The sequence below is a fragment of the Marmota marmota genome, unplaced genomic scaffold, assembly GCF_001458135.2.
Source record: "Marmota marmota marmota unplaced genomic scaffold, marMar, whole genome shotgun sequence".
In the NCBI taxonomy this organism is placed as follows: domain Eukaryota; kingdom Metazoa; phylum Chordata; class Mammalia; order Rodentia; family Sciuridae; genus Marmota; species Marmota marmota.
The window spans coordinates 13,108,872-13,134,155 of record NW_026000068.1 but is presented as its reverse complement, the minus strand read 5'-3'; the positions used below and the strand labels follow the sequence as shown (position 1 = coordinate 13,134,155).

The 25,284-nt window shown below is 36.7% G+C and overlaps 1 long non-coding RNA gene across 1 annotated transcript; it reads right to left on the bottom strand.

The window, feature by feature from the left end:
* Positions 1 to 11,356: 11,356 nt before the first annotated feature.
* Positions 11,357 to 17,462, bottom strand: LOC125619983. The gene is made up of 3 exons (XR_007351562.1): positions 17,329 to 17,462; positions 12,306 to 12,368; positions 11,357 to 11,693 (listed from the first exon to the last, which is right to left on the bottom strand). It is a non-coding gene; the product is annotated as an uncharacterized LOC125619983 (long non-coding RNA).
* Positions 17,463 to 25,284: the final 7,822 nt, after the last annotated feature.

Here is a 25,284-nt window from a genome sequence, read left to right as displayed (position 1 = left end):
TGAGTTTATATGGGACTGCTTAGGCATTAGACAAACCGCAGTTCTCACTGACCAGCTGGGGAGCAGGCCGTGTTACCGAGAAGCTGCAGCAATACCTCCTCCAAGCTGATGCACGCTGCAATCCTAGTGCTTTTGTTTTCTGTTATGTGAGTGGGTTGACAGCTATTGGATAGAGTGGACACTCAGATAGCATTCTCTTATTTTGTCACCAGCAGCAGAGTACCCAATGTCAAGATTGAGATTCATCAGAACTTGGAACTGTTGACCTAGTCTATTTATTACACATAAACTCTTTTTCACAAATTCCATAAAGACTTTTGCTACTTAGATAAACACTCTGGAGGCCAGAGGTTCATGCCCATAGAGAACTTTCTCTAGGTGCATTAATTCAACAAGTACTTTTCAAGGGTCTACCACTTGCCGATGCAACATTTGCTTCATCTTAGGGGATGATGTCATCCCATACATGGACAGGAAGCATAGCCCCACCTAGCAGCACATAAGCCATCTGGACAGTCTGCTTTTCAACACTCCACAGCCTCCTTTTCAGAGCCTTGCTTGGAATTGTTTTTCTTGTTTACAGCAGCAGCAGCTCCACATGATGGGATGTGCCACTTTTAATGGAGTGTGAGGAGTTCAAAATGTCAACCCAAGTGGACTGCTCCTGTAAATGACGTCTTCCTGACCAGTAGCAGACAGAAGTGGGAGATTTACACACTCAAGAACTTGATTTGGTCAAGGATGCTACCTCGATTTGTATTATTATATATCCTTGGTGTTTCTTATATGTGTGAATGGTCTAGAACTATTGCTGTGATACTGAGATTCTCAACCCAGGTTGTACATTGTAGTCACTGGAGAGAGTTTAAGAATTAAAGATGTCTGGCTCCATCCTTAGAGATTCTGATTTCATTAGTCTGTCATGGAGTTTTCTCCAGGAAAATATAATACATTTGACATCAATGGTTCTCCAGCCTAGTTATGCATTCAATCAACCTGGGAATGCTCTAAATATCCTGATGCCTGACCCCCAACCCAGACCAAGGGAAAACAAATCTCTGTACCTAAAGCATCTGAAATTTTGTAAGGTTTCTCAGTGTAGGAGTGTAAGTAACACTGGAATCATTAGTGCAAATTCTGTTATTTGCACATGGAGAAGATCCACATCAACAATCACAAAAGCAGCGAGTGGCAGTCAAAATGTGAGCACATACTGGGATGGTCCTTTGCCTTTTGTGCACCAGTAATAAAAACCCATTTCTTCTGAAACCCATTGAAGGAACAAGTGTGTACCCACATGCATTTATTCATATGTGTGTGATCATATGTGTGTGTGTCTGGGTGTGTTTGTATGCACTTTGGCATAATGGGTTTTGCTGAACTACATGAACTGGAGTAGCGTGTTCATGATTAAGAAATATAAATAAATTCTGTACCATGAACACCTCAATACTGACTATATGCCAAGTGCTGTCAGAGAAATAGGATGAATAAGATTGAATTCTTTCTTATGATTCAGAACCTTACAATTTCAAAAGTAAATATTGCTTTGATGAAATATTGTAAAGAGAAAAAACATAGATTTGGGAAACTTTCTTTAGATGACCTCAATGAACGTTTAATACCTTTCTAAGCCTGCTGCTTACCCATGGAAGGTTCCTTTCAGATTGGAGCTGTTTCCCTCCTGCATCATCCTGTTCTCTGCAATTTCTCCTCCCTCAGAGCAGTCCTACAGTCTCTCTACCCCCCTCCCACATTCCATATCCACTCATATCCTGTGGTCCAGACTTATTCCTGAGCCCATCCTCCACCTCTCCCCAAACACTTGCCCTGACATGTCTTATTCCTTAAAGACCCTGCTCTCTGAGGTACTGGGTGGTAGCTATGCTATGACATATCTAAAGGTGACTTGTTAATGGGAAAATGTGTTTCCCTCTCAAGGAGGAATACTTGGGAGAAAAATATCCAGAAGGCACACAGTTCCTGGTGAGATGACCAGGAAAAACATGGAGATTTCTGTGAAGCCCTTCGACTACCTGCAAGAGGGAGTTTCTTGCTCTGCATGGGATCTGCCTCTGTGAGGAGTCCTTCTATGGACATCCTCCCTAACTCCAGCTTCCTACTGCAAGGAAATGTGAACACATATTGGGATGGTCTTTTTTTGGTCAAATTTATTGATATAGGAAAAAGTTCCAAAGAACTTTTTTGAGTTGAAAAGAATCTAGACTGTTCTATGGAGGTCACAACATTTTTAGAAATAATGACATGTGTTTTGTCCAAGGTGACTGAAAAATACTACTCAGCTCAATTTGCACATAACATGATCTATCATGTACATACATATGGAAAACAGTAGAAAGTTTTCTCCAAAGGTTAAAATAGAACTCTAATGTGATCCAGCAATCCCACTTCTGGGTATTTGTCCAAAGGAAATGAAATCAGAATGTCAAAGGGGTATATATCCTCACTTCCATGTTACTGTAGCACTGTTCGTGATATCCAAGATGTAGACACAACCAAAATTGCCATTGTTGGATAATGAATAAAGAAAATGTGACACACTTGCACAGACACATTGGCATGTTATTCATCCTTCAAGAAGAAGGAAATTCTGCCTTTTGTGGTCACATATATGAAACTGGAGGACATTATGCAAAGTGAAAAAAGCCAGATGCAGAGAGACAACTAGTGACTGACCTCATTTACACATGGAATCTAAAATAGTCACATAGAAGCAGAGAGTAAAATGGTAGTTATCTGGGAATGGACGGAAGGAGGAAATGGGAAGATAGTTTCAAGGAGTACAAAGTTTTAATTGTGCTAGATAAACACATTCTGGAGACCTCCTATAGCGCTATATAAATACAGCTAACAAAAATCCATTGTATTCTTGAAATTTGTTAAGAGAATAGATCTAGAGTATTGTCACCTCATGAAAGAAAGAGAGGAAGGAAGGAGGGAAGAGGAAAGAAGATAAAATGGTAAGCGTGTGAGGTGACAAATATGTTAATTAGCTTGGTTGTGGTGATTATTTTACAATGCATACATAGATGAGAGCATTAACTTGTACGTATTAAGTATATACTCCAAAATTTTTTTGACATACTAAGTATTGAATCCAAGGCCTCATCTATGCCAGCCAAGCACTCTACCACTGAGCTACACCTCAGCCCTATAATATTAATTTGTTAATTATAACTGAATGAAGGCTGGGCTTGTGGCTTAGTGGTAGAGTGCTTGCCTAGCATGTGTGAGGCACTGGGTTCACTTTTTTGCACCACATAAAAACTACATACATTAAAAAATAAAGAAAATGTTTGCACAAAATGAAACCATTGATGGATCAATTAAAAAAATAAGTAAATGAAGATGAGCAGAGAGGGGTGATAGGAGCATCTAGCTAATTTACTGTTTACTAGCATGAGCACAGGTTACAACAGGATGCCTGAGGTCTCCAAAACATTTAGCTGTCACACCAGTTGTCGAGTACATGAATCTTGAGTGGGATACTGCCGAGGCAGGCCTATGGGGCAGCTTATAATTCTCTTTTCCCTCACGGAACAAAATTTTTATCCTCATAAATTCAAATATGAGGATCAATCAAGATATTGGGGGTGTTTTAGATGATGGGACATGTAAGGGTAGATCATCGGCAAATTTCCTTCTTTCTTTCCTTCCTTCCTTCTTACCTACTCACCTACCTATTTTTCTCTTTGCAACATATGAGGTTATAAGAAGAAAACGATATTGAAAATTGTTGAAGAAGGTCAGGGAGAGAAAAAAAATTGAAATAGAAATGGAAAAGGATGAGCTGTGAAGAAAAAATAGAGAGAAGCCAAAAAGACTACAAAAGAACAGTCAGAGAAATTATTATAACAATCAAAGAAGAAACACTTCCAGTGAGGAAATTGATAAAAGATATGCCATCTTCTATTTTTACCAATCGTCTTCTTAACATCAATAGGGTGAGTATACATTTTGGTTATTTGTCCAAGAAGTCATATTTTCTCCGTGTCCTCAAATAATCATGAGACAATATGCAGATTAAATTATTTCTATTTCAGGAAAAGACAATGAAAAGGTCTCTTTTGTTTTTACTTTTAAATGTTTGATTGACACATATTTGTGTGTATTTATGAGGTCCAATGTGATGTTTTGATTCATACATACATTGGATTGTGATCAACCAAAGGTAATTAGGGTATTTATCACCTTAAACTTTGATCATTACAATCGTACATTTAAATTCCTCTTTTCTAACTATTTTGAGACATAAAATGCATTCTTGCATTATGTTAACCCTGCTGTGCCACAGAACACTAGAACTTATACTTCCTATCAAACAGTGATATTGTATACCCATTGACCAACCTCTCCCCCTCAACTCTACTCTGCCCAGACTCTGGTAACCACTATTTAACTCTCAATTTTAATGAGATCAACTTTTTTGTTGTTGTTAGATCCCTTATGGGAGAATATGTGGGTTTTGTCTTTTTATGTCTCACTTATTTCACTCAGCATTAGATCCTCTAGGTCCATCCAGGTTACTGCAAATGATGGCCCTCATGCTTTTGATGGCTGAGTAGAACTTCATTGTTCACATGCACCCAATTTTCGTTATCCATTATTCTGCTGATGCATGTTGAGGTTGGCTTCATTTCCTGGATGTTGTGAGCAGGGCTGTGATAAAAATGGGAGCCCAGGTATCTTCAATATGATAATTTCATTTCTTTTGAGTATATATCCAGTGGGAGCATGGCTGGGTCAGAAGACAGTTCTATTTTTGTTTTCTTGAGGAAACACGATACTTTAATGGATATTCTAACTTACTTCCCCAAAGAGCTAAAGCACTTTTTTTAAAATTTTTTTTTATTGATTGTTGAAAAACATTATAAAGCACTTGACATATCATATTTCATACATTAGATTCAAGTTGGTTATGAACTCCCAATTTTACCCCACATACAGATTGCAGAATCACATTGGTTACACATCCACATTTTTACATAATGCCCTATTAGTAACTGTTGTATTCTGCTACCTTTCCTATCCTCTACCATCCCCCCTCCCTCCCCTCCCATCTTCTCTCTCGACCCCATCCACTGTAATTCATTTCTCTCCTTGTTTATTTTCCCATTCCCCTCACAACCTCTTATATGTAATTTTGTATAACAATGAGGGTCTCCCTCCATTACCATGCAATTTCCCTTTTCTCTCCCTTTCCATCCCACCTCATGTATCTGTTTAATGTTAATCTTTTCTTCCTGCTCTTCCTCCCTGCTCTGTTCTTAGTTGCTCTCATTATATCAAAGAAGACATTTGGTATTTGTTTTTTAGGGATTGGCTAGCTTCACTAAGCATAATCTGCTCTAGTGCCATCCATTTCCCTGCAAATTCTATGATTTTGTCATTTTTTAGTGCTGTGTAATACTCCATGGTGTATAAATGCCACATTTTTTTTATCCATTCATCTATTGAAGGGCATCTGGGTTGGTTCCACAGTCTAGCAATTGTGAATTGTGCTGCTATGAACATCGATGTAGCAGTATCCCTGTAGTACGCTCTTTTAAGGTCTTCAGGGAAAAGTCCAAGAAGGGCAATAGCTGGGTCAAATGGTGGTTCCATTCCCAGCTTTCCCAGGAATCTCCATACTGCTTTCCAGATTGGCCGCACCAGTTTGCAGTCCCACTAGCAATGTACAAGTGTACCCTTTTCCCCACATCCTCTCCAGCACTTGTTGTTGTTTGACTTCATAATGGCTGCCAATCTTACTGGAGTGAGATGGTATCTTAGGGTGGTTTTGATTTGCATTTCTCTGACTGCTAGAGATGGTGAGCATTTTTTCATGTACTTGTTGATTGATTGTATGTCCTCCTCTGAGAAGTGTCTGTTCAGGTCTTTGGCCCATTTGTTGATTGGGTTATTTGTTTTCTTATTGTTTAATTTTTTGAGTTCTTTGTATACTCTGGATATTAGGGCTCTATCTGAAGTGTGAGGAGTAAAAATTTGTTCCCATGATGTAGGCTCCCTATTTACCTCTTTTATTGTTTCTCTTGCTGAGAGAAAACTTTTCAGTTCAGGAGCTAAAGCACTCTTGAGCAAAAAAGACCACGCTGGAGGCTTCATTTTACCAGACATCAAAATGTACTGCAGAGCTACAGTAATCCCAGCAGCATGGCATTAGCAATTGAAAAGCACACAGTCCCAAGAAACATAACAGAGAGTCCGGAAATAATAGTCCCACACATTTCCAGCCAACTGAGTTTTGATCAAGGAGACAAGAACATGTGATGGGGAAAGGATAGTCTCTTCTATCAATAGTGCCGGGAAAACTGGACATCTGCAGGTGGATATTGAAATTAGACCTGTAGATTTCACCAGTTACAAACATCACCTCAAAATGGGTTAAAGACATAAAGTGTCAGATTCAAAACTATGAAACTACTAGAAAAAAAAAATAACATCTGTAGGGGAAATGCTTCAGGAAGCTGGCCTGGGCAATGAATTTTGGGCTATGACTCCAAATGCACAGGGTGCTGTATATTAAATTTAAAAAATGACACGAGAGTACATCAAACTAGAAAGCTTGTGTAAATCAAAGGAAACAGTCAATAGAGCAAAGAATAAAGAATAGTAGAAAATACTTGCTGATTCTATATCTGACAAGGGGTTAATATCTAAAATGTGTAAGCAACACAAGTAGTTTAATAACAATAAAACAAATAACCCAATAAAAAGTGGGCTAAAGATCTGAATAGCCATTTTGGAATGTCATACAAGTGACCAACAGATATATGAAAAAAATGTTCAATATCATTACTCATTAGGGAAACACAAATCACTACCATGAAGAATACTGCCTCACCTCAGTGAGATTCCCCGTCATTAAAATGGCAAAAAAAAAAAAAAGTAGCAAGAGTAGAAGAAAATGTGGAACACCAGGATCCCTTCACTTTGTGGCTAGAAATGAAGGGCTCTCTCAACGAGCAGCAAGGCGCCTTGCCACCAACCAGGTCCTCTATAATTCACATTCTTCACTACTTCAAGCAGTATTCTAAGGGGAGAACATTAACAATTGCATCCAGGATACATCAAAGCTGGCAGTACGTTACATAATTTTGAAGTCCGTATACTATTTTAGCCCAGTGTTATTCAAAAGGGAAGATACTAGAAAAGTACGACAGGAAAATTTTGAGATCCTCACTGACAGTTTGTTGTAAAGATTCAGGATCTTTTTTCTCTTTTCACTTGAGGTAGTTCCTCTTTAGTGGTTCCTTCAGTCTTGCTGGAGAAGTTAACATAAAAGTAAATGACAATACAAGAATGAATTTTACGTTCTTATTAGTGTACCTCTGGGGATTCACCTAAATGTCACTCTTAGATCCAACCCACCCAGGAGAGGAAGAGCTGAAGGAAAAGGCCAAACCGCACAAGGGAAGCTCATTCTTGAATTTCCCCTTTACAAAAGTAATTGGCTTTGGGCTTCCTTGCTCAAAGGACTTTGGGACAGTAACTCAAAAGTACTATGGAGAATAAGTTTGGATTCTAGCCAGTTCTTTCTCACCGTCTTGTTTGATGGACTCTCTCTTCAGTTGGTACATAAAATGCTTCACAACGTTCCCAAAGGTCTCCCTGATTTATCATAGCTCAACGAATATATCCAATATGATGCTCCAGTGGCCATGTAAATTAAAGTTCATTTGGAATTCTAGATAAATTAAAATAGGCTAAGATTGCCTCTCCTGTAAGTCTGTGACTCAGCACAATTGAATCTCCATGAGCAATTTGTACAAGTCTCATGACATTTGAAAAAAATTCATATATACCTAAGAAGAAGACCACTGATTCACCGAGCTCTCAATTTGCTTTTAAAAACATGTCTAAGGGGGTTCTCTGAACAAGAAAGTTATTTTGTTACCAACATTTTAAGTCATGGAAAAAGTCAATTTTTAAAGTTAAGTTTGAGTAGATTTAATCAAAATTAATGTATTATCTTAACTGATACATAAAAATTACATATGATCTTGGGGTACCATGTAATCTCTCTCTCTCTCTCTCTCTCTATATATATATATATATATATACACACACACACACACACACACACACACACACATTGTGTAATGTTCAAATCAAGGTAAACATGTCCATCTCCTCAAACATTTATCATTTACCTGGGTAATAAACGTTCACAATCCTTTTTTAAAAAATATACAGTACTTTATTATTATGTGTAGCTACCCTACTGTGTAATAAAATGCCAGAACTTATTTTTCCTATCTAACATAACTTAGTACCTGTTGATAATTTTGAAATTTCAAATAAATATGATAGTAACCTACTTGTCTATACAAATACAAATATAACACATAAATGTGTTAGTGACTTCTTACTTTGTCTAAAGACATACTAAAAATTGAAAAAGTAATGCCTATTAGTTTTTAAATCTTTGAACAACTGTAAGGAAGATAATAAAACCATTCCAATTCTACTGCTTTGAGATTGTCACTAAGGGCTTCCCTTTTTTTTTTTTTTCCTTTGAGTATATATCCAGCGGGAGCATGGCTGGGTCGGCATCTTATAAGCTTCATAGGGTGATCAGAAGATTTAGATAAATTCATGCAAAGTTTATAAAAATTAACTCATATGTAGTTGATAATAAATGTTCACTGATGTTATAGAGTAAATGTTTGCAATCCCCAAAGATGATGGTATTTGGAGGTTGGGCCTTTGGGAAGTAATTGGGTTTTGATGAAGTAATAAGGGTGGGACGCCCATGATGGGCATCAGTTTAGTGACCTTAGAAGAAGAGAAGACAGAGTTCTTTCCCCTGAGGTACCTCCATGTGAGTACACAGAAGTTGGTACGCTCAGTGGTATAGCATTTGCCTAGCATGTGTGAGGCCTTGGTTTTGATCCCCTGCACTACACAAATAAAAATAATAATTAAAGATTAAATTCAAAATAAAGAAAGAAAAATTATAAGAGAACCCTCACCAGGGAGCTAATGTGGAAGCACTTTGATCTTAGCTTTCCTCGTCTCCAGAAACGTGAGCAATGAATGTCTTTGTTTCAGTCACCTAGTCTATGGTACTGTGTCATAGCAGCCCAAGCTAAGACCATGCTATCGTATATTTAAGAAAATAGAGTTCTATCCCATTCATTTACTTGAAGAGTATTCCCTAAATAGGTCAAATTTCACTCTTTACCACTATGTAGAATGCCAATTGAATTAAGAACATTGACACAGTTACTTTTTTCTTCTAATTATTATAAGTAATACTTGGATGAACTTCCTCATATTTTCACACACACTTTTTAACATCATAGCATTCATTTTCAGAAGGGACTCCAAACCTGAAGGCTACCACCATTCCAAAGCTCTTGTCACACTGCTTTCTGCTGCATGGAGCTTGTCCAGTGCCCTTCCACCTCGTGTCCTGAGAGCTGCAGGGTTGCAGGAGCTGCCTGCTCCCAGCTGTACTCTCACATGGTCAGGACTGATAAGTTTATGTCCTGTTTTGTCATCATTAGCATGCATTTCACAACTTATTCACAGGCTGTTCTTAAAAATTGAAAATCAACATTCACATCATTTGGCCATACTTAATATTGTTCACTGTATCATCAAGTATTGCAGTTCTAATGTTATAATCTAATGACCAACAAAATAGGAATGCTAAAACAGATTTTCTTTTTCTCTACAATTACCAAAAATCATGCGACATTTTAGTCTATATATGGTTCATTCCTTTCTTGAACAAATTTCTTATTTTTTTGAACATTTTGGTTGCCATGATCTGGATGGGGTTTAAGCATGTCCCCCAAAAGTTTTATGTAATGGTTTGGATGTGAAATGGCTCATGTGTGAGACAAGGAAAGAAGGTTTAGAGGTGATATGACTGGATGATGAGAGCCTTAATCTGATCAGTGCATTAATCCCCTGATAGGGATTAAGTAGATGGTAACTGCCTGCAGGTCTGGTGTAGCTGGAGGAGGTGGGTTGTTGGATGCATGCCTTTGGGGTGTATATTTTGTGAGATGAGCTTAGTCTCTCTCTGCTTCCTGATGATAATGTACTGAGTGCTTTCCTCCACTACATTCTTCCACCATGATATTCTGCCTCATCTTAAGCCCCAAGGAATGGAGCAGGCTAACTGTAGACCGAGACTTCTGCAACTGTGAGCCCCCAAATAAACTTTTCCTCCTGTAAAATTGTTCTTGTCAGGTGTTTGGTCACAGCAACAAAAACACTGACTAAAACGGTTCATGTGTAGGAGGCTTGGTTCCCAGTTTGGAAGCTGATGGAAGCTTTGAGAGGTGTGGCCTCATGGGAAGTTTTTAGGTCACAGGGATGCTGCCCGAGGAAGGGATTATTAATTCCCTGGAGAAAGTCCTCATGAGAGCAAAATGTCATAAAAGCTTGAGCCATACTCCTGAGTCTCTCCCTGTCTTCCTGTTTCAAGATGTGATTTCTTCTTCTCACACTCACTTCCATCATCTGCCATGGGGTCTCACCAGGGTTGGCACCATGCTGTTTGGACTTGTAGTCTCCAAAATCTTAAGTTAAAGAAATATTTTTTTTCTATGTAAGGTAGTCTGTGTGAGGTATTTCATGATAGTAACACAAATTGGACTAATACACTGGATATCTCTTTTTTGTGTGTGACGTGTAAGTCATCTTCAATATATTTCTAATATGTTCTACCTCTCTGCCAAGTCTTCTGTTACCTAAAGTGGAACATGAGATCCTCTGCATCTCCTTTGGAAGCTCACTGGATTCCTGTTCTCGTTTGTATGTGTCACTTCATAGTTGGGCCACAGTTGCCTTGGAACTCTCTTCCACCCTAGGGTTTCTAATTACTTTCCAGTTAATGTGCTTCATTCAGTCTGGAAAGCTGGCTCTGCAGGATGAGAGAACAGTCACCCCAAGACTGATTTTCCCTGGGTTAGATGATGATTTCCTGAGTTGCATTTTGTCTTCTTTTAGGCTTATACCATCTCACTGTACTTCATCATGATGCAAACTTCTTGGGAAGCTTCCTATTTATGAAATATATTCCTTCTGAGTCCATGAGCGCCTGAGAATGCTTAATTAGACACTTTGGCTAGGATTTCTAACATAATTTAAAAAAAAATATTTTTTAGTTGTAGATGGACACTATACCTTTATTTCACTTATTTATTTATTTTTATGTGGTGCTGAGGATTGAACCCAGGGTGTCGCACGTGTGAGGTGAGGGCTCTACCGCTAAGCCACAACCCCAGCCCCAAACTTATGATTTTTTTAGACTTATTTACTCTTTTTTGTGTTGTTGTTCTTTTTGGTGGTGCTGAGCTTCACACATGCTAAGTTTGTTTCTAAATAAGTGAATGTTGCTTATTTTTTCTCTTTGGGAAATTTTAAGATGATACCTTTATCCTTATTGTACAAAATGTTGACATTTTTATTAATTTTTCTAGTACTTGAGAGACATTTTCAAATATAAGACACTCGTACCCCTTAACCTTTTGGAACAAATTTTTTTTAATTACTCATCTTATAAGAAATCTAGAGGGAAGAAATCAAGTTCTGCTCTGGAAATTCTATAATGCTTTAAAACCCAAGGCCAGTCCCTCCCCGCAAGTGACCTTTGGGATGCAGCATTCATCCTCAACATCACAAAGTGGTTGCTGCTTCTCCAGGTTGTCTTTCTGTGTACCAGTCAGAAACAGAAGAAGAAAAGGAGAAACCATAAGAAGTCTCTGATCAACTAAATGTTAGTAAGGATGAAGTGAAGAATGGATGTTTGTTAGGTTACTATCAGGACTTGTTGGATTCTGCCTAATTTAATCACATGTTCCTTACCACGTCTCCTGAAACTATGCTTTCCATTTCTATTGTTTTTTTTTTCATTTTCTATTGTTCCTATAGATTTCCTTAAATATATTTTCTAACTCTCTTATTGAATTTTTCAAAACTGAGCAATCAAGATTTTATTATGTTAGAGTTCACCTATTCTTGTTTTATAAATGCTTTAAAAAAATTCTGAGAGTCTAACTAAGGGTTTAAACAATCTGTCCTTCAGTTACTTGAATCATCTGTTTGCTAAGGGTCAGGATTTTGTATTGGAAGCCTTCTCTTCCCACACCTCAGGTTGGCACAAATGTCTGGTTTCCTTGGTTGCCTGGTGTAGATGATGGTTGACAGTGCTGCAGATGGCAGGCATTCTGTCAACAGGGTATCCCAGATATAGAATGAGAGTCCCACTGCCCGGGTCCCGCTCCCGCAAACACCCACCCCACACACCCTACTTATACACACACCTGGACTTGGTTCTCTGTTCCTGTTGGTCATTTGCTCCTGTCCAGGGCCAGATGTGAGCAGAGCTGGGGAGCAGAGAAAGAATAGATTGAGGAAAACTAACACTAATACGTATGAGAAATGCTATACTTGATTTTATTTTCATAGAATCCTGTTCTTGATTTTTCTGATCAGACTTTCTCAGAGGTAAATTAGAGGAAATTCAACTTAGGAAATCAGTAACTTATTTAAAAAAATGAATAACATTTGGCAGTGAAGATATTGAAGCTGACTGTCAGATTGTCAAAGTGCTTCAGCCCCATTTGAAGTTAATTTTGATAAAAATTACAGAATGGCTAACTCAGGAAGCACCTTCCATTTGGTTAATTTGTACTGTATCAGCACTCAACATAATTTGTTTTTCTTAAAAAGTAGTGGCAATAGAGGAAGTAATGTAGCAAAATTTGATTACCTTTTATAAAAAATTTATTCATTTATTTACTTGTTCTAATTAGTTATACATGACAGTAGAATACATTCTGACACATCATAACATAAATAGAGTAGAACTTCTCATCCATCTGGTTGTACATGATGTAGAGTTAGACAGGTCACGTAATAATATATGCATTTAGGGTAATAACATCTGATTTCTTCTACTATCATTTCTATTCCCATGCCCCCTCCCCTCACTCACTTCTCTTTAGTCCAAAATACCACTATTCTCTCCCTCCACCCCTTATTGTGAATTAGCATCCACATATCAGAGAAAACATTCAGCCTTTGGTTCTTTGAGATTGGCTTATTTCACTTAGCATAATATTCTCCAACTCCGTACATTTACCAGCAAATGCCATAATTTCATTCTTCTTTAAAGCTGAGTAATATTCCATTGTGTGTATATATGACATTTGTTTTAATCCATTCAACCTAGGTGAAGGGCAACTAGGTTGGTTTTTAGCTCTTGTTAATTGGGCTGCTATAAGCATTGATGTGGCTGCATCACTGTAGTATACTGAGTCCTTTGGGAATAAAATAGGAGTGGGATGACTGGGTCAAATGGTGGGTCAAATTCCCTTCCATGTTTTCTGAGGAATCTCCATACTATTTTCCATAGTGGTTGTACCAATTTGCAGTCCTACCAGTAAGGTATGAGTGTACCTTTCCCCCCACATCCTTGGCAACATTTATTGTTGCTTGTATTCTTAATGATTGCCATTCTGATTGGAGTGAGATGGAATCTTAGAGTGGTTTTAATTTGCATTCTCTAATTGCTAAGAGGTTTAAGATTTTTCCATATATTTGTTGACTGATTGATTGTATTTCTTCTTCTGTGAAGTGTCTGTTTAGTTCCTTTGCCCATTCGTTGATTGGGTTATTTGTTTTTTTGGTGTTAATTTTGTTTTGAGTTCTTTTTATGTCCTGGAGATTAATGCTGTATGTGAGGTGCATGTGGTAAAGATTTTTTTCCCATTCTGTAGGCTCTCTCTTCATGTTACTGATTGTTACCTTTGCTGCAAAAATGCTTTTTAATTTGATTCTATCCCATTTATTGATTCTTGATTTTACTTCTGAGCTTTAGGAGTCTTGTTAAGAAAATCAGTTCCTAACCCAACACGGTAGAGATTTGGTCCTACTTTTTCTTCTATTAGGCACAGGGTCTCTGTTCTAATGCCTAAGTCTTTCATCCACTTTGAGTTGATTTTTGTAATTATCTTTTGCAAGACACAATTATGTTCTATGAAAAAGAACAGTTGGGTTTTGAAATTATTTACCTTTTAGCCGGCTACCTATGTACTGTGTTCAATTGTAGCATGATTATGAACAAGAAGAGGAAAACTGGGTTGATTCATAGTGTTGAAGAATAAAATCTTCGTGTGATTTTTTTTTTCTTGTTTCAAAGCATATCGTGAACATATTTTCACAATACTGTTCTGAATGAACTTCTAAGCTTTTTGCCAGAGATGGGAGAACATTTTCTATCAAGAGCCAGTCACCTAGCACCTGCTCTGGCAATTTAAGGTTCATAGGGAAGGTCAATCACCTTAACAAAGTGCTAGCTTTTTATTTTGAGAGAAATAAACTTTAAAAGCCTCTGCAGAGAAATTCTGGCTCTTGATCACAATATTTTATTTTAAAACTACACATCAATTCTGTGTTGTATATGAACATAATACAGAAGTGTGAGCAAAGAGGGAGGAGGAGAAAAAAGAGAGAGATGAAAATAGAAAGAACAAAAGATTGAGATACCGGGAGAAACTGAGAGAAGATCAGTAGATTATGAAGTGTGAAAATATTTTTGGTACATCTTACTGTCTCTCTGGGCTAGGTTGTATTGGCAGTACCTTTTGAGGTATTCATTTATTAACATCGGTTTACTAATTCTTAATTATGTCTTTCCCTTATGCAGTTAACAGTCACACTAACCTACAATGGGGGCTTCCTTTTTAGACTGAGTTATGGAAACTAGGGGAATGTTATTAAAGGAATCACCTTATTACTATTCATACTAACATTATTTAAACTGAACTACAAATTTAGTCAGATTTCATCAACCTTCTCATGAGTATTCTCTTTCTGGCCCCCAAAACTATGATCCTAGCCTCGTGACCTAGGATTCCAGAGTGTATTCACCTTTCATGTCTCCACAATCTCTCCCTGTTGGTGATAGATCCTCAGTCTCTGTCTTCCAGGACCTAGCAATTTTGAAGATTACTAGATAGTTATTTTGTGGAATGCCACAGTCTGGCTGGGCACACAATCACGAGCCACCACACAGCTTGTAGATTCAAACAGCAACTCTTTATTCCCGAACTCACACCAGCTGTCTACAAACACGTTCTGGGGAAATCCACGTTCTCTGCCCAAATTCACCTCCACTGGGCTTCTATCTCCAAAATATACTGTCTGAATCCCGTGAGAACTCAAGGGGAACTCAGGCAGCAGGATACGCCCTATTCCCAGCAGGAATAATCTTAAACCTTAAACCTGGAACCTAAACCGGGAACGCCCTAATCCGCCTTGGTCCTTGAGCAAGGTCACCTACATTCAATGTCACTGCAACATGGGGTACGCTGGCAAGGAAATTGTCATACCTACTTGGCTAATGGCTCCCAGCAGTGGAATTTCCACAATTTGGGTTTGTCTAATGGCTTTTTGTGATTAGATCTAACTTGTACTATTTTGGCAAGACCACTGCAGACATGATGAGCCCTCTTTGGGACACAGCATCAGGAGGTGTACCATGTCAACAAATCTTATCTTGGATCAGTTAGATCAAAGTCTAACTTTGATCAGTTGGCTAAGGCAGGATCTGCCACGACTTTCCATTTAAAAATTACTATTTTTCCGTTTGAATTAATAAATATCTTGGGGGAGATAATGCACAAATGTTTCTCCTTGAAGTTTTGTGCATTAATATGAGCATTCATTGTAAGAATTATTACCACAGTATTCTTATGGTAAGTTTCTGTTTCCTTCCTCATAAATGTAGAACGTTGATGAATTGGAAGAGCTGCTCTCTCTCATTTATGTACACATTTAATCATTCATTTTTAATCATTAGAGACTCATTGTGGCTTGTTGTATTCTGTTGGCTATAATCCAATCTGTCCTTAGTTTTCTCACATTGTGGAATTGGGACTCCTTCAGTTTGGTTCCTGTGAGCACTTCCTTACCTTCTGACCCCACAAGACATTCCGGGTTCATCTTGGGTTTTTCCTACCTACCCCCTGGAATTGACTATTTCTACTTAAAATTTTTCATTTATTTTTATTGGAAAATGATATTTACAGACACAGATCTGGGATTTCGGTGCATTCATTATTATTGGATGTCACCAATTCTAGACCTCATCAAGTGGTTCATACTTTCACCAATATCTTCCTGTCTTGATTAATGTGGCTTTAATACTAAGTATTGAAATTGTATAGTGAGCAGGTTCCAACTCTGTTTTTTTTTTTTGAACATTGTTTCAACTACTGAAGTTCTTTCCATTTTATGTGTAAGTTTTAGGATCAGTTTGTCATTATCTACAAAACAACCTCTGGAACTTTCACTGAGTTTGTGTTTAACTTGTAGATTAATTTGGAGTAAATGGACACTTCAATTTCTAGACCCTTACTTTTTTTTTTTTTTTTTTTTTTTTTGGTAGGGGGGACATGAGTTTCTCCTAGACCCTTTGCTATAATTTGGATCTGGAATTTCCCAGTGTCTCAAGTGCCAGTCTTGGTTACAAGGCTGTGGCATTGTGGGGAGATGGGACTTTTAGGGGGTAGGGCCTGGTGGAAGGAAGTCAGGACTTTGCTGATGCACACTTGAAGGGATACACGGAGGACACCCCCTACGTCTCTCCCTTTGCATTCTGGCTGCCATGAAGTGAGGAAGATCTCCTCTGCCATGTGCTCCCATCACGACGTACTGTGCCCTCACAGGCCAAAGCAAGGGGGTGAGGGACCATGGATGGGAACTCTCCGAAACTGGGTGGCAGAGCTTTCCCATAAGTTGATTTCTCACAATGAAAGAAACCTGGTTGATAGATCTTTACTTCTCTGAAACTTTGATGTTGGTACAGAATCCAAGCCAGTGCCTATAAATCTATTTGAGGGATCTGAATTCAGGACCTGATTCTATGGGTTAAAAATGGGCCACAGTGTTGGACAAAGGTTTGCAGAAAGCATTTCATATAATCATGTTTTTATTTGATTTTGTCTTTCCTAAGTCAACAATGGGCAGACAGAGGAAAATAAGAAAAAAAAATTTCCCAGAGGGAGGACAGTACAGGAACTGATAGCAGAATTCAGCTCTTGGCTTCTAATACCCTTGGTAATATTCACATCAGATAACCTGCCAAAACTGTCAAAATATTCTGAATCCACTAACCCATAACATTTTTATTTATAAATATTGCAAATATGCCTCCTGTTTTTGTTCCTTTTCTTTTCTCCCACCCCATGTGAGTTTTTGAAGAGAAAACAATACTTAGGATAAGACAGCAAATGAGTGAGATGATTTTTCCACCGTGAATTCATTATTTGTTGGAACTACCTTGGATTTAATTTCTTGCAGGGACCTTCGAATAATCATTCCCAGTACAGCCACTGTGGTTTGGAAACTAAAGAAGACGAGCATATGGTCTTTTTAAAGCCTGTTTATGTTTTCGAAATTTTCAGAAATTAATATATTCACTGAAATCTTCTTTCGACTTCAACTTTTTACTTCACACAAGTTGGAAGGATGCCTCAGTGTTGGTTTAGAAATTAACCATGTTAAGGCAGCGATGGCTCAGGACGGTCTGTTAAAATCTGTGGAGGAATAAAATGACACATTTCACTTTGAGAAGTGAATGTTTCCAACGATGGCTTTGTGGAACATTTTCTGATTAAGTAAATTATGTTGTGGTGTGGTAGATATGTCCTTGTGATTTATGCTATTGGTTATCTTGGGCTACAAAATAAAAGGAATAGATTGAGATTTTAAATAAAAGCCATTTTTTGATGATGAATTTACCATAGAGTCATAATTTTTTTTTCAATTTTTTAAAAATTTGTGGTAAAATACACATGACGTAAGATTTACCATCTTAACCATCCTTCATTATACAGTTCTGTGGAGTTGAGTACATCCATATTATTATGCAATCTACACCACTATCTGACTCCAGAACTCATTTCATCTTGCGAATCTGAAATTCTATACTCATTAAAAAATGATTCCCCACTTTCTTCTCCTCCCACACCCTGTCAACCACCAATGTATTTTCCATCTTTAGGATTTTTGACTACTCTAAGCACCTCATATAAGGGAAATTATATAGTATTTGTCTTTTTTTTATCAGGCTTACTTTAATTACTATAAGTTCTTCAGTTTTCTTCCATGTTGTACCCTATGCCTGCATTTTATTCCTTCATAAAGCTGAATAATATTCCATTGTAGATATATACCACATTTTGTTTATTCTTTCATCCATTGATGGAAATTTGGGTTGTTTCTGCATTTTAGCTATTATACATGGGTGTACAAATGTCTCATTAAGATCCTGGTTTCAGTTCTTTTGGGTGTATTCCCAGAAGAGGAATTGCTGGATCATATGGTAATTTTATTTTAATTTTTATTTTTGAGGATCTACCATTCATCTACTTTCCATAGCAGTTTGAACATTTTACATTCCCTCCAACAGTGCACAAGGGTTCCAGTTCCCTGAAAAGTACACCAAGTTCATTTGAGAAGAAGATGTATTCTGTTGTTGGTGGTTAAAATATGTTTTATGTGTCTCTTAGAGCTAGTGGGTTTATTGTGTAGTTCAAGTCCTGTATTTCCTTGTTTATCTTCTTTCTATTATTCTGTTATCAAGAGAAAGGCATTAAATTCTCCAACTATTACTGTGCAACTCTATTTCTTCCTTTAATTTATTAATTTTTGCTTTATATATTTTGAGAGTTTGTTAGTAGCTACATAAACATTTAAAATCGTTATATCTTCCTTCTGTCTTGAATCTTTTGATATTTTTTCCCCATCCTTTCACTTTAAGTATATTTGTGTCTTAAGGTCTAACATGAGTTTCTTGTAGGGCAAATATGTTTGGATAATTTTTTCTCAAAAATCTATTTTGCCAATCTCTGTCTCTTGACTGGAAATCTATTTACATTTAAAATAATCACTGATAAAGAGGGCCTTACTTCTGTAATTATGCTATTTGTTTTCTATGTACAGTGCAACATTTTTGTCTCTCATTTTCACTGTTATTTTATTCTTTGTTCTTAGTTGAGATTTTGTACAGGAATGTCTAAATTTTTTCTCCTTTCCTATATTTCCTATATTTTCTCCTTTCCTATATATATTCTATAGCTGTTTTCTTTGTGATTAACCTGGGGATTACATTGACCATCCAAAGTAAGGCTAAAGTGATAATTTGAATATATGCTACCTTAACTTTAATAACACACAAAATTCTGCTTCTCTGGAGTTGTGTTCCCACCTTGTCCAGTTGTTGGTGTCACAAAATTACATCTCCATACAGTGTATGTCCAAAGACATGAAGAAATATTTTTACCCAGTAATTATTTCAATTATGTATGAAAAATGTGGACTTACAAACCAAAGTTAAAATAATACTAGTTTTTAATAATTTAAAATGTATTAGTGTCTTAAGTCACATAGAAAACAAAAAGTGATGTTACAAGGCATTGTTACAACAATACCAGTTTTTGTTAATTTACACACACACACACACTTTTTACTGAGATCTTTGGTTCTTCATACAGTGTTAAGCTATTGCCTAGGTCCTTTCATAGCACCCTGCAGAACTCCCTTGAGTGTTGAGTATTTCTTATTTGGTGCATCTTTTTTTTTTTTTTTAAACAAATCTTTTGGGAATTAACCACCTCAGCTTTTGCTTAGCTGGGCATGTACATTTTCATTTCTTTCTCACTTTTGAAGGACAGTTTTTTTTAGATGTATAATTATTCTTGCTTTTTAAAAAATTTAGAACTTAGAAGTATTAAAAAAAAAAGTCCCCTGCTTTCTGGCCCCCAAAGTTTCCAACATCTGCTGATAATAATATTGAGGGGCCCTTATATATATCTTTGGCTTTTGACAGTTTGATTATAAAGTGTCTCAGTATAGCACCCTTTGAGTTCATCCCCCTTGGAGTTTACTGAACGTCTTGAATATTTATATACATGTCTTTAATTCAATTTAGGAAGTTCCTCATTATTTCTTCAAATATTCTCTCTATGAATTTCTCTTTCTTCCCTCTCTGGAACTGCCTTGACACATGTGCTGGTCAGCTTGATGTCCCTCAGGTACCTTGGGTTCTGCTCATTTATTTCCATCTTTTTCTTAGAATTGATAATTTCCATTGTCCTAGCTTCAAGTTCATGGGACTATTTCTTCTGCCTGCTCAAATCTATATTTAAATTCCTCTAGTGAATTTTTCATTTCAGTTATTGTATTCTTCACCTCCAAAATTTCTTTTTGGATTTTTGTTTAGGTTTTCTGTTTCTTTGTGAGTCTTTCTGTTTTGCTTATACATCATTTTCTTTTCTTTACAGTTAAAAATTTAATCCTATTTAAAATAATAAATGAGAGGTTTTAAGTTAAAATCATTGCTGTGGAGGAGAAACAAAGTAAATGATAGAATACAGGGAAATGGCAATCTGTGTGACAGAATGACAATCACACAGAATTGTTTCTTAGTAAATAAAAGGGCATGAGTCTTCTAAATCGAGACTATGACCAAAAAAAAAAAAGGCAATGACCATGAAGAAGTTATTATGAATATTGTGAACTAACTAAATGAAACTCGTGATAGTTTTTTTTCTAGCAAATATTCTAATAAGAATGTGGAGAAATACACACTCTTGCACAACTCATAGGAGTATAAATGCTAAGTCTTTCTGGAACGCAGTTCAATACTGTGCTGCTTCAATGACCTTAAATCATGTATACTCAGTGACACAGAAATTTACTACAAACAGCATATCTTACAAAAATTGTTTAAAGGTACAAAAATGTATAAATAGGGTATTTATCATTATTTCTTTTTAGCCTCAATTTATAACCCTTTTGAAAATTACATAAAATATTTGATATCTTTAAAAAAATTGTTATGAAAATCGCAAAGGAATATAAAAGGAGAAAGAATATTTCTGTGTACACACATAGACCTACCACTCGCCAGATTCCACACGTGCTAATATTTGTCCTATTTCTTTTATCTATGTCTTTCCCATCTATCAGCTGCCCATTTGTCTTTTGTTAAGTTAATGTTTGATGCATTAATATTCGCACGTGATGGTGAGGCTCACTGTGACGTATTCATACAGACACAGGATACAGTTTGGCTGATTTCGTCTTCCAGTTCTCCCTTTCTTTGCCTCCCCTCCTCCGTTGCTTCCCTCCTGTGCTGTACTGTCCCCTTCTCTAATTTCATCACACATCATTTTCTTGAATGACCTCTTATTTTCCCTTAGTTCTTTGAGCACTTGAAGTATGTTGCTTGAAACCTACCACAGGTCTTTTTCAGGAACAGTTTTTGTTGGTTTATTTGTGTTCCTTAGAATGAAGGAAATAAATAAATAAGACTTTCCTGTTTTATTGTATGTCTTGTGATTCCTTCCTTCCTTCCTTCCTTCCTTCCTTCCTTCCTTCCTTCCTTCCTTCCTTCCTTCCTTTCTCTCCCCCACCTTCATGAATTAAGATATTTGAATATAACAATGTAATAAACTTGGAAATCAGATAGTCCCCTTTCCCTTAAGTTTATTATTTCTTTTTTTTATTGGTTGTTCAAAACATTACAAAGCTCTTGACATATCATCTTTCATACATTTGATTCAAGGGGGTTATGAACTCCCATTTTTACCCCAAATACAGATTGCAGAATCACATCAGTTACACATCCACGTTTTTACATAATGCCATATTAGTGACTGTTGTATTCTGCTACCTTTCCTATCCCCTACTATCCCCCCTCCCCTCCCCTCCCATCTTCTCTCTCTACTCCATCTGCTGTAATTCAATTCTCTCCCTTGTTTTTTTTCCCCTTTCCCCTCACAAACTCTTATGTGTAATTTTGTATAACAATGAGGGTCTCTTTCCATTTCCATGCAATTTCCCTTCTCTCCCTCTCCCTCCCACCTCTTGTCTCTGTTTAAAGTTAATCTTTTCCTCATGCTCTTCCTCCCTGCTCTGTTCTTAGTTGCTCTCCTTATATCAAAGAAGATATTTGGCATTTGTTTTTTAGGGATTGGCTAGCTTCACTTAGCGTAATCTGCTCTAATGCCATCCATTTCCCTGTAAATTCTATGATTTTGTCATTTTTTAATGCAGAGTAATACTCCATTGTGTATAAATGCCACATTTTTTTTCATCCATTCGTCTATTGAAGGGCATCTAGGTTGGTTCCACAGTCTTGCTATTGTGAATTGTGCTGCTATGAACATGGNCTAATTATCTTCTGTATTTCTGTAGTGTCCGTTGTGATATTGCCTTTTTCATCCCGTATGTTAGTAATTTGAGTTCTCTCTCTTCTTCTCTTCATTAGCATGGCTAAGGGTCTGTCGATCTTATTTATTTTTTGGAAGAACCAACTTTTAGTTTTATCAATTTTTTTCAATTTTTTTGTTGTTGTTGTTGTTTCAATTTCATTGATTTCCGCTCTGATTTTAATAATTTCTTGCCTTCTACTACATTTGCTGTTGTTTTGCTCTTCCTTTCCTAGGGTTTTGAGATGAAGTGTGAGCTCATTTATTTGTTGTTTTTTTCTTTTCTTTTTTTTAATTATTTCTTGATTTGTTTTTTAACTGCTGTAGGCTGTCTCTGTTCTGTAGATTAACCTGAATTGTGAACTTAAGATCTTGCATTTCTTCTGAGCCTGCATCTTTCCCTTCTCATGTAAAGCGCCTTTTTAATTTTCCTCACATTTGTGGTTGGTTTTTGAATGTTCTCATCTTTAATGTCTGACTTCGAAAGAGGAAAGGGAGAAACATGAATAGGAAAAAGGGTTCTGGCCTTTTAAATACCTTGAAAGTCAGTTTGGCTTAGGGAGAAGCTTGCAATAGTCTCCAGAGTTCCAGAAGGGTCATGTTAGACAATTTCTGCAATACAATTGTTGTCTGGGTGTGGAGTCACAGTGCTGGTGTTTCCTACTTCTCTATAATCCCCAAAGCCTCTGGTTTTAGTATAAAGATAGTATTTTGAAATGAGATATCTAGAAGATAACATAAAATCTATCCCTACATTTTTCCACAAATGTATGTCATAAACCAACAACATTACGATACAGTAGATCCATCATGAAGAAAAACCCTCATGTCAAGTTGTAATCACTCCTGCCCTAATCCCTGCACACAGTCTGGGAGAAAATACTTACAATATATATACTTGGTAAGGACTTATGTTCAGAATATATGAAGAACTCTAAAAATACCATGATAAGCAAAAAAAAGAAATCCAATAAAAATGGGTAAAATATTTGAATAATTGTTTAAACAAAGACAATAGAGAAATGAATGGCAAATAAACACATGTAAAGGTGTTCCAAATCATTGGTCATTATAGAAGTGCAAACTAAAGCCATATTATGTAATATTACCACACACATGTTACAATGGACAAGATGTTGGCTAGGATATGGAGAGTCTAGAACTTTTATATCCTACTGGCAGGAATTTAAAATGTTACAGACTGTGGAAAACCACTGGTCATTTGCAAATATTCACTTACCTTATAATATAGTCATTCTAGTCCTAAGTATTTATGCAACAAGGAAACTGTGTGGTCATACAGAAACTTGAATATGAATGTGTTCATAGCAGCTTTGCCTCTTCTGAGTTTAATATCTGCATTTAAGAGTCATACAATGAGGGCTGGGGATGTGGCTCAAGCGGTAGCGTGCTTGCCTGGCTTGCGTGCAGCCCAGGTTCGATCCTCAGCACCACATACAAACAAAGATGTTGTGCCTGCCGAAAACTGAAAAAAATAAATATTAAAAAAATTATAAAAAAAAAAGATTCATACAATGAAAGCAAAAAAAATGAACTTTATATTCTGTACTTTATCTGTTTTCTTCCGTTTACATGATCAATAAATACATGTGAGGAGTATATGCTCTATGCCAGGTTCTATCTTAAGTAAATGACATGGTAGATGAGTCCTTGGTTCCTGTCCTCAGAATCTCACAGTCTGCAGTGTGGTGGGAAGTATACAAATATTGTGGGCAATGCTAAGAAGTTCAAGTTTTAAGAGTAAGCAAAAACTGAGGAATCAACTCTAGTATGGCCATATAAAGCTTCTTGGAAAATAAGGCATTTAAAAATAGGCCTAAGATACACAGGTAAAGAGTTTAGTAAGTCAGCAATCTCTCTATGCTTGCCCATGAACCAGTGCTGTTCCACAATGAAGTTTCCACAGGTCCACGATGAAGCCAGGAAAACTCTGGACCATAGTGTGAAATTATTACATATAAGAGATTTTCCTTCATTCTTACACTGTATGCTTTCTAATGTTTATATTAAAATTCTCTCAATAACAACTATATTTATTGACGATATATATACATATATATAGAGAGAAATAGATAGTATATGTATCATGTATATACTCCATGAGCATTATATCTATAATATATTATATATATGGGAATATTCAGCCATATATCTATACACATACACATGCATGTATACATGTGTGTGTGTGTGTGTGTGTGTGTGTGTGTGTATATATATATATATATATGGAGTAAGAAACAAATGTGATAAAATATTTTTATCACATAAAATGGTGATTCTGGATAAATTATACATGGATGTTCTTTGTGTTATTCATGTAAATTTTTGTAAATTTAATTATTTCAAAACAAAAAGTTAAAAAGTTGTTTCTCCAATGAAAATTGGTATATAATAGATGATAATTATTTTATTTATAAAATTAAAAGGAAGTATTCTGTCAGTTTTGAAATAGTACTGCTGCATGAAATTCCACAGGTGAATATAATAGTTTCAGTAGCTGCTGTAACAAATCTTACATAGGTGGTGTGCTTTTTATCCTAAACTTTTTGAAATCAGAAGTCCAAAGTGAGTCTCCATGAGCTCAGGTTGAGATGTTAGCCTCGTTATTTTCCTTCTGAAAAAGCAGTGGAAGAATCCGTTCTTGCCTGATCCAGCATTTACATGCCACCTTCATTCCTGGAATTGTGACTCCTTCCTCCTGCCAACTTCAAAGCAGGCAGTGTAACATCTTCACATCTCCTCAAACACTAATTGTGCCTTTCATGTTTTGCTTTTAGTAGTAAAAGATCCTTTTACTGACAGTGGGACCACCCAGATAGCTCAGATAACCACCTCATTTGAAGGTCAACTGATGAGCAACCTTAATTCCACCAGCAACATTATTTCTACTCTACTATATAGCAAAACATTCTTAGAGGTTCCAGGGATTGGAATATGGACATCTTTGGGGACCATGATTCCATGATTCTCCTGTGGGTAATGTTGGAAGGACATT